At 39.7% G+C, this 10,684-nt stretch overlaps 1 non-coding gene across 1 annotated transcript; it reads left to right on the top strand.

Moving 5' to 3' along the window:
- Positions 1-1,200: 1,200 nt before the first annotated feature.
- On the top strand, positions 1,201-1,273 carry TRNAV-CAC (transfer RNA valine (anticodon CAC)). The gene has a single exon. It is a non-coding gene; the product is annotated as a tRNA-Val (tRNA).
- Positions 1,274-10,684: the final 9,411 nt, after the last annotated feature.

The raw sequence follows: 10,684 nt of genomic DNA, 5'->3' as shown, positions 1-10,684 counted from the left end.
ACCTAGACCTATGTTCTAAATTGGACCATGATGAATTCCTCTCACAGTATCACCATGTTTAAAACAGAGAACTAAAAGGACAAGAGGGGAGCATCTTGTAGCTGATCAGTTCACAGCATTTGTGCACTTTCCTTACAGTGAAGTTTTGTTCTACCCTTCTTAGAGGCCAGAGAGGCAAGCTCCTTGGATGACCAAAGTAAAGGCAGTGAATCTAACTAAGACAGTTTGGTCCACTTATATCACAATAATGGTTTCTCATATATTCCCCAAACATTTGAGTTTGCCACTCAAACTCTCAGCATCTGAGATTGCAGGGTTTGGAGGTATCTTCAACCCAATTTCCAGCAGCAAAGCCTTATGCTGCACCCAAGCAAGTCAGCTTGATGCCAGCTTATAACTGACACAGTCCTCTCCTTTGTTTAAGTAAAAATGTAAGAATGTGCCAGGTATAAAAGACCTGCCTGCATGATTATCCTGGTCATCCTTCATTCATATGTGACTATTAGAACTGCTTAGGCATGTGATATATGAAGACATAGGAACTATTAGCATGCAGTATGATGACAAATGCATGATGACAAATAAAACCTTGTTCCTGGAAATCACATCTTTGTTAAAACACAAAGGAAAAGATCAACCCATTAATTTTCTTAAAACAAACAAACAAAACAACAACAACAAAACCCAACAGAAACTGAGAGATTTGGGGAGTTTCTAGTCAGTCTTAGGAATTACTAGTTTTGCAAACTATAAGAGGACACAGTCTCAAGCTGCGCCAGGGGAAGTTTAGGCTTGAGGTGAGGAGAAAGTTCATCACTGTGAGAGTGGTTCATCATTGGAATGGGCTCCCCAGGGAGGTGGTGGAGTCACCATCCCTGGAGGTGTTCAAGAGGGGATTGGACATGGCACTTGGTGCAATGGTCTAGTCATGAGGTCTGTGGTGACAGGTTGGACTTGAGAATCTTTCATGTCTCTTCCAACCTTGGTGATACTGTGATATCACTTGCTCCAAATAAATGCATTATTTAGGACCTATTCCAGTCAAGAACTGAATGGGCCAAAAGGGTTAATGTAAGCAGCTTTACTGGAACTACCCAGTATGGGGTAACTGTCAATTTGAGTCAAGTTTAGAGGAAGAAAATTTTCTTCAAAATCCACAAAAACAACCCTCCCCCAAAACAAAACAAAGCTAACACATAGGTTTCTGTAGTGTAGCGGTTATCACATTCGCCTCACACGCGAAAGGTCCCCGGTTCGATCCCGGGCGGAAACAGCTTTTTGGGGTCGGAGTGGCTGGAGAGCTCCCAAACAGAGAGGGACCTGGGTGTGCTGATCGACAGCCACCTGAATATGAGCCAGCAGTGTGCCCAGGTGGCCAGGAGGGCCAATAGCATCCTGGCCTGCATTAGGAATAGTGTGGCCAGCAGGAGCAGGGAGGTCATAGTGCCCCTGTACTCTGCTCTGGTTAGGCCACACCTTGAGTACTGTGTCCAGTTCTGGGCCCCTCAGTTTAAGAAGGACATCGAAACACTTGAGCGTGTCCAGAGAAGGGCAACAAGGCTGGTGAGAGGCCTTGAACACAAGCCCTATGAGGAGAGGCTGAGGGAGCTGGGATTGTTTAGCCTGGAGAAGAGGAGGCTCAGGGGTGACCTCATTGCTCTCTACAACTACCTGAAGGGTGGTTGTAGCCAGGAGGGGGTTGGCCTCTTCTCCCAGGCAACCAGCACCAGAACGAGGGGACACAGTCTCAAGCTGCGCCAGGGGAGGTTCAGACTCGAGGTGAGGAGGAAGTTCTTCACCGAGGGAGTCATTCGGCATTGGAACGGGTTGCCCAGGGAGGTGGTTGAGTCATTGACCCTGGAGACGTTCAAGGGGAGATTGGACGTGGCACTTGGTGCCATGGTCTAGTCATGGGGTCTGTGTTGATAGGTTGGACTCGATGATCCTCGAGGTCCTTTCCAACCTAAGTGATACTGTGATACTGTGAAACCAACCCTTCCAAGAAAACAAAAACCCGAACCAAACAAACCAACCAAACAAAAAAACTCACACAAATCACACCCCACAACAAATGCCTAAATCAGCACAAAAATCTGTCCTTTTCTTATAGCCTGGTTGCTCAGAACCATAGAGAAATTCCCTTTTCATTCAAATAATCTAAGGACAAATTTTCTTGGAGGCTTCAGAATATTTGAACTCACAGTGCCCACTACTGAAATACTAAACAATTCAGTGTAAGAGAACATTCTCCTGCACAGCAAGGTGAAGAAAAGGAAAGATAGTGAGCTGAAGGAGACAGCTGAGGTGGGACTGCAAGGAAAACCTCAGGATGATTTTTGAATGTTTTCGGTAGTTGTGTGTTTGACTTTCAGTGACTAGAGGTGTCAGAAGAGTAGATGCATACAGCTGTGCTTTCTGCCTACCATTGGTGCTCTCCTGAGGAGCAGCAAGCAGGCATAGATGAGGCTAAGCGGAGCACTCTTCAGACAATGTTATCTAACTGCAATTAATGAACCAGGCATACTTCTATTATTTGCATTCTCTAAGATGAATATGAATAGCATGGGCTGTGCAGCAACCTTCTTCAAGAGCGGCTGACTGGCTGGCCCTTCCTGCATAGTGCTGGTACAATGCTGAGTATCTGGCAAATATAATTTCATACGGGCAAGACTTGTAGAAAAAAAGCCAAGATCTGAAATATTCATGATCTGATCTCTTTCCTTTTATGAGTCATAATGTTTGGAGCCCTGGCCTGGTAAGAAGTTTTCAGCATTGAGGAAGTCAAAAACTACAAGATGACTTAGCTTCCCCACAATATGTGTTATTCATCTGACTATGTAGTCTTGGTACTTCACCCATGTAAATGGCTTAGCTGTGTAAGGGTGATCCTCACCTCACATTTGGGGATTTCTTACAGCTTCCTGTTAAAGACACCCACTGGAAGTGCCAACACTTCAGAAAATATGACAAACTGTATGAGTTTTATTTTGAGAGCAAGAGTACATTTTGGATATCACTGCCTAAAACTAATTAAAGAGAGAAATACAGTAATGAGACGAAGACAAACTCAAATCTTAGAGAGACAGAATAAATCTGTTGCCTCCTAGATTTTCACACACAGGAGAACAGGATTTTGGTTTAAAATCATTATTTCTGACAGAATCATTGTTCAAGTAGAGGTATGATGAGGTATTACTGGGACATAGGACACAATCTGCATATTTACTAGCTTGAATCGCAACTCTGAGGCCATCTCCCAAATGCATGGAGACAGGAGTTTAGGTTACATTTCCATGTTAGAAAAGCAAAGGAGATGGACGCAGTTTGCAAGTCAGTGTGCCAAGGCTTTAAAATACATCATGCAAATTACTAAAGAAAGCCTACTTAGCCAGCTTGTCTTGTTTGTCAGCTTGAACACAGATCTGGAGAAATTCCTAATGCTGTAGAACTCAAACTATCCTCCTATTCCAAGGCGGCAATTTACACTAATGATACATTACAACACAGAGGTGGAAGAATAGAGAGTGCTGGAAACTGCCAGCTTTATTATTTCTTTCTCCTAGGCACAGCAGTTTCACAGCTCTGATTAAAATATCCGTATCTGAACCACACAAAAGCATACTGTGAAATCTGTATCATCTGATAATTTACTATGAAAGACCATTTTTACTGCTGAGAAACAAACAGCTCATGTCCAGTTTGATTTCACCTAGATGTTTGAGTTCCAGGAAAGAATATAACCTTACGTGTCCTTGTAGCGATGGAATTAAGCCTTTGCTTTCATAAGGTAAGAGTTACTTGCAATACATTTGAAATAAGTCCAGGAAAAGAATCTAAAAGTATTGTCTGTAAAAAGGGTATTCACAACATGTGGTCTGTGCCATTAACTAAAGATACTTAGGGATTCTACAATGAAGAAAAAAAAATACCCAAAAGTCACCAACAAAATAACTCACTCCCCTCCACCCCACCAAAGAAAAAACCACACCAAAGCACAAAACCAACAAACTCAAACCAAACCGAACTAAGCAAACAACAGATAAACAAAGCCCATTTCTACACTGCTATTGAGTCAGTAAAGACAGACATGAATTTCCTCAGGTAAACTCAGAATCTGGGTATTTTCTGACTTAGTTTATAGCTACTGATGAAGGCTTTCTTCTGTAGCTCACCGGTCTTCCTTCCACCACATCACATTAAATTCAGGACAGTTCATGTTCCTTTTATTTACATGACTTAACTTTTAAGTCTTTGCTTTTCATATGGTACCAATACAAGTACAATTTAAGCAGCAAATTCTGATAGTGGAAACAAAGCTCAAAATTTCACACTGAGGAGTTGGCGCTTTCCCAGACCTAGGGCTCTCAGTCAGAAAGTACTCAATACAGACTATATTCAGAACAGAGAGACAATGTCCAGAAACAATTGGTCAGTGCACAGAATAGTATCTGTCCCTAATTTACACCACCTGAAAATACATTCACATGAATGAGAGACTGACAAGCTGAGGAAGAAACCATAAAGCACAAATATGTATGTTTGCATAGTTCTGAAGGGAGAGAATTCCATTTCAGCTTATTTGTATTTGTATTATTTGTATTTAAAGAAAAAATCCTCAAACACCAAGATTCTTGTAAAAGTAGCTTTCTACTACTGTAACACTCTTCTGTGTGTTCACTAATTAGAGTGCTGTCAAAACAATATTACTTAAAACCTGAAGCATAACCACACCCTGACCAGCCACAGGAGAGATGCCTTTATCCCACAGGGTTGTTTAAATGATTCTGTTCCCAGTATGTGCCTTGTGACCCTTGTGGGAATTGATCTTTCAAGATTTCTTTCATCATTTCTAATATAATTTCTAACTTCAAATCTGTTTGGCACAGGGTTGATATTTATTAATGTGAAGAACAAACACAGGTGGGCTGCCAATCTGCCTCTCAACAGCTTCTGCTGACAAAAGGGAAACTGAAGACAGCAGGTTGGAGCTGACTTTGCAAAGTTTGGTGTTTTTATAACTATTTCCTCTTTTCTTTAATTTGAAAGATGGGATTGAGTTTCCTCTGGAGAATAGCCACTTTGGGACAATCTCAGAACCTTGTGGAGTGGCAGTGCTGGGCTTTGCCTCCAAACAGCATCTGCTTAGCTCAGTCTTGTGATTTTTTTTACTGCTCTATTCATTGAACAGTATTGTTTTTGGCAACAGCATTGCAGATACCTTAAAAAAAAAACACCCTAAATTATTCTCTGTCCATTCTGTACAGCAAACTCCCTCCTCTTTCTGCTCCCAGACATCTTCCCCAAAGTTAAAGCTTACTCTCAAATTTGTTGCTCATTTTTCTTTACCTTTTTTGACATTCACACTACATTATCAAAGCTGCTAATGACTTCATGAAAATCAGATTCTACAACTTTTTCTATAAAGTGTTTCAATTTCTCATCATGAGGCATTTGTTTACAATTATTTATTTTTTATAATCTCTCCATTTCCCCCCATATTTTCTCATGCTGAGGCAGAACGTGATTCCCATGTTATTAGAATCAGAGAATAGTAGGGGTTGGAAGGAATCCCCAGAAACCATCTAGTCCAATCCTCCTACTAACACAACTATGGCTAGATCAAGTTGCACAGGAACACATCTGGGTGTGTTTTGAAGGTCTCCAGAGAAGGAGACTCCTCATCATCTCTGGACATCCTTGATTGAGTGCTCTGCCACCCTCAAAGTAAAGCTTTCCTTAACCTCAGTTGAAATGTCCTGTGTATTAGTTGGTAATCAATGCCCCTTGTTCTATCACCAGCCACCACTGAAAAGAGGCTATCTCCATCCTCATGGCCTCCACCTTTTTGATATTTATAAGATATCTTGTCTTCTCTTTTCCAGGCTAAAGAGCCCCAAGTCTCCCAGTCTCCTTGTAAGAGAGATGCTCTAGTCCCCTCATCATCCTCATAGCCCTCTGGTGGACTCTTTCCAGTAGTTTCAATTTCTCTTGAGCTGAGGAATCCATAACTGAACACAATACTCCATATACAGCCTCACCAGGGCAGAGTAGAGGCAGAGGAGAAAACCCCTCAACCTGCTGGCCAAATGTCTTAAAGCGCACCAGAACACTGCTGCCTTCTTGGCCACAAGGGCACATTGCTGGCTCATGGTGAACTTGTCCACCAGCATCCCCAGGTCCTTCTCCCCATAGCTGCTTTCCAGCTGGTCAGCCTCTAACCTGTACTGATGCATGGGGTTATTGCTTCCCAAGTGGGAAGTAATACACTTGTCCTTGTTGAACTTTATGAGGCTAACCTCTGACCAACTCTCCAGTCTGTCCATACCACACTGAATTGCAGCACAGCTTACTAGCACATCAGCCACTCCTCCCAGGTTCATACAATCAGCAAACTTTCTGAGAGTACACTGTGTTCCTTCATTCATCTTGTGGATGTAGATGTTGAACAAGACTAGATCCACTACTGACCCCTGGGAAACATGAGTAGCCACAAGCCTCCAGCTAGACTCTGAACTGTTGATGACAGTCCTCTGTGTGCTATCATTCAACCAGTTCTCAATCCACCTAACTGTCCACTCATCTAACCCACACATCCTAAGCTTACCTATGAGGATGTTATGGGAGTCAGTGTCAAAAGCCTTGCTGAAGTCCAGGTAGACAGTATACACTGATCTCCCTCTCATCTACCCAGTCAGTCATGCCATCAGAGAAGTCTATCAGGTTGGTCAAGCATGACTTGGCCTTTGTGAATCCACACTGACTATCCTGATAATCTGCTTTTCCTTCCCACGTTTGGAGACAACCTCTAGAATGAGCTGTTCCACCACCTCTCCAGTGATGAAGATGAGGCTGGCTGCCTGTAGTTTCCTGCATCCATTCAGATCCCATTTTTACTGATACAGAATAAAAACACCCAACAACCCTGTCTTTCATAAAAATCATACATTTCCAGGAGAAAAACATATTAAAAGTAACAAATAATGAAGGCAATACAGGCATGTATTGTCCCCTTTCTTATCTCGCTAGCATTTTGGCAAAGTTAAAAGAATTGTTTCCACTCTAAGGTGGTGTTTCATGCAACCAGGCTTTCAAAACCCAGAACAGGACCAGAGCTGAATTATGAGACGCTTACGAGAATGATGAGTAATTTGAAAACATTGAACTTAAGATCAAATAGAAAATCTAAATGACTCCTGATATACTATACAGGAAAGTGTTGTTTGAATATTAGCATCATGTGGAGTTATTGGTACCAAGATGAGATCCACTACTAAGAAGTACTGTCCTTACTTGAATTGGCTACTCAGTGTGCAACTGAAGAGTTCCCATCATGGTATGACACCTCTCCAGTACACTCAGAAACAAAATTAAGAACTCCAGGTTAATTATTGCCATTAATATATATTAAGACAAAATACAAATAGTTTGCTAATACATATCTTCAAAACTGCATTAGAACTACTATGCTTCAAATAGTTACAACCAAATGTGTACAAGAAGAAATAAAACAAAACTGACTGTAGTCAATTGCACCAACAGAATTAAGCAGCAAAGAAAAACAGCAAGCTGTGTAGAAAATTAGATAGGAATTGGAAATCAAGTTGTAATGGGTAATGGTTTATGAAGGAAGCAAACAGGGTAGAAATGATGCTTCTTGTTCTCCATCTCTATCAATTACGTAGATGAAGGAATAAGAAATTGCAATTCACAAGTTTACCTAAACATTAGCATAAGGGGAGATATTGTGTTCCAAATGTTGTCCCAGAAGCACTGTGACACTGAAGCCTAGCAAATACAATTTAATACAGATAAGTGGACTTTGCATAATGGAAGTTAAATATTAATTGTAACCACAAAGTAAAGAGCAAATAATGCAGACAACAGTTATTAAAAGGATTAATGAAGTGTAATAGATTGTTTCTCCCCAGCTGCATTGCGAGAGCAAGAGAATAGGAGAGTAAGGTGCTTGGCTGACTGCAAATCCTGTGTAAGCTATGCTAAATAATAAACAAAATAATCTACACTTACTGTACTACATTCAGATTGGGCTCATTATTTATAGGAAGGCATTTAAGAGAGGAAAAAAAAGAAAAAAGTGCAGGGCATGTGTTACCCTAGTCACTGTCAAATAAGAATTACCATGAACTCATATTTCCTTGCTCTGTTTCAAAAGACATACCATAAAATGTTTAATAGTGGTTAGCAAAAAATATATACTGTTATCATCAGGTTTGTTATTTCTTTCACAGGTGCTTATTTATGAGGGTTCCTTTAGATTAGAGGAAAGCATGTTCATTCCCCATACTTCTTTTAAGTAAATACATTTGTGATTAATATTGATGGGAAGAAATACATGACAACAGTGCCGAGCAGGGATCAGAAACAAACAAACACAAATACAAAGCAACGGGGTTGCTAACAGCTAGTAAGCATACAAATTTGGTGCTCCTATTGTGTGACACGACATTAGGGTCAAGCACGTGAAACAATTGAATTGCTCATTTGGAATCCTCACACATTCTTTTTAATGCAGCATTAAAGGCTTGTAGCAGAACCTGGAATACAACATTAATGTGCTAAACCATTTTTTCCAGAGTGGTACATTGCCATTTTTAATAGGGAGAGGACTAAACCCTAAGAAACTTATTTTCATGTTAACTTGCAGCTTTCTCCCTGTTTTTCTCTTTTTATTCCTATTCCATTCTCCCCGGTTTTGCAAAATAGTTGGTCTGAATGTTTGTTTAAAATAAAAATAAATAAATAAATAATAAATCTCAATCCATCAAAATATGTCATTTTATTACAACTATGGTTTTTAGATTGAAAAACCTGTGTATTTTACCAGTCTCCCTTGTTAATTGTTTGAAGAAAAATAAGAGATATGCAGTATAGTTCTTAAGATATTAATTAACATTCCTAATGATTAAATAAGCAAAAATATCTTCCCTACCACATTCCCAAACTTCCAATTTTCATTTGAGACAGAGACATCTCTGCCATATCCATAAATTATCTATATGGGAGGGACCCATTTTCAAATTCCAGATCCAAATCAACATGAGTTTCCCAGATCTCCCAGAAATACTATGAAAAGGAGCCTTTTCCAAAAAAAACAGCCTTTGCAAAATGAAGAAAGGATCTCCAAGGCTTTGATGAATAAAAACATCAGGTAAGTTTATCTTCACCTCATCATGAAAACATTCCTAAATTTCTGAGGTGTATTGCCTTCAAGGAAGTCAGCAGGCGCTTCTCTAGTCAGTCCCCTCCACTTAACTTTGAAGTAAAAAGTATGTTGATGTTATGAGCAATAGAATGGTCATGCTGAATCCCTAACAGTCCTGCAGGAACTTGGTTCAGACTCGTGACTATCACAAACCTAGTAATTATGCAAGACACTGAGCAGTGTAACATGCTTTGTTTTTCATCTCTCTTCACTGTGGCTGTATTTCATTTTCCCTTCATGCTTTAAGAAGCAATATTTCCACCCATTTAAGAATTTAAGTGCTAACCAGTCTTTGTTGATAAAGGTCTTGAATTTCCTTGAAATGCTGATTCAGTTTGTCTACTACAACATTATGAGCAATTTTTAATATACTGATAAATAATTTATAATAATAATAATAATAGCTATCTCTACAAATAGGTTCCAACCATACAAAAAACCCTATTTATCTAGAATCTCCTAAAACATCCCTGTTGGCCAAAAAGAGAGACAGATAAGAAGAGACATTTTAAGCAAGAAAACTGGAGTTAAAGTTCTGATGCACTGAGAAACTCACTCATTTGTATTTCTCTGCTAGTTGGAAATAGTCCAAAAGTCTTACCATTTCTTTAAGGAGCAGACTTTAAGATAGGAAATTTGCAAATGCTGAATTCAAGCACGGATTTGCCTTTTCATAAATGAGTCATTCCATGTTCTGTGCTAAGGATATACTGCTAGAAGATGAGCCAGGATGCTTGTTTCCACTTTTAAAAGAATAAAAATAGCCTTTGGCAGGGGAGAAGTAGTTTGAACTACTGTCCCATTAAAAGTCAATACCAATACTTCTTTACAAGGCTAACATAATAGATGATCCTGCGCAGAACTTGGGCATCGTATTTTTGTTAATGAATGACTGAGCCAGTCATAGAAATTTTGATAGACAACAGTGAAAAAGAGAACTATTGAATTGCAGATTATATTTGTGTCCAATCCAATGGGATTTTCATGATGCATTGCAACCCCAGGCATAGAATATAATTTGAAAAAGAAGAATATGATTACAACTCAAAGATTGACTCTATGGACCACCCTTCAAAGAGAAATGTATATTTAAAAATCCATTTCTTTGCATTACCTGAGCTTCTGGATTTTGTCAATAGTTGGGTGACAGCTCTAGACCAGCTGATATAAATCCACATAGCCACTGGAGCTCCAAATGCACCAGAAGACTGTTTGCAGCAGTCATAGTGAACTATTGTGAGTAAAGTCTCCAGTAACACTCCAGTCGATCACCAAATTGTTTTTCCCAAAGGGAAAGAGAATCAGGTACAACAAAGTATGAAAAAAACCAAACTTGACTGAGCACAGAATATAAAAAATCCATTGACCATTGGGTTAGATTAAATGATCTTTAAAAGTTCCTTCCAAGTCAAAGCATTCAATGGTACTGTGATTAAAGTCTATTTAGGAAATATGCTTCTG

This window comes from Melanerpes formicivorus, unplaced genomic scaffold, assembly GCF_026170545.1.
Source record: "Melanerpes formicivorus ecotype bairdi unplaced genomic scaffold, bMelFor1.0.p_v2 SCAF_5, whole genome shotgun sequence".
NCBI classification, from domain to species: domain Eukaryota; kingdom Metazoa; phylum Chordata; class Aves; order Piciformes; family Picidae; genus Melanerpes; species Melanerpes formicivorus.
Note: the sequence above shows the minus strand (reverse complement) of the source record. Positions and strands in the feature narration are given on the sequence as shown.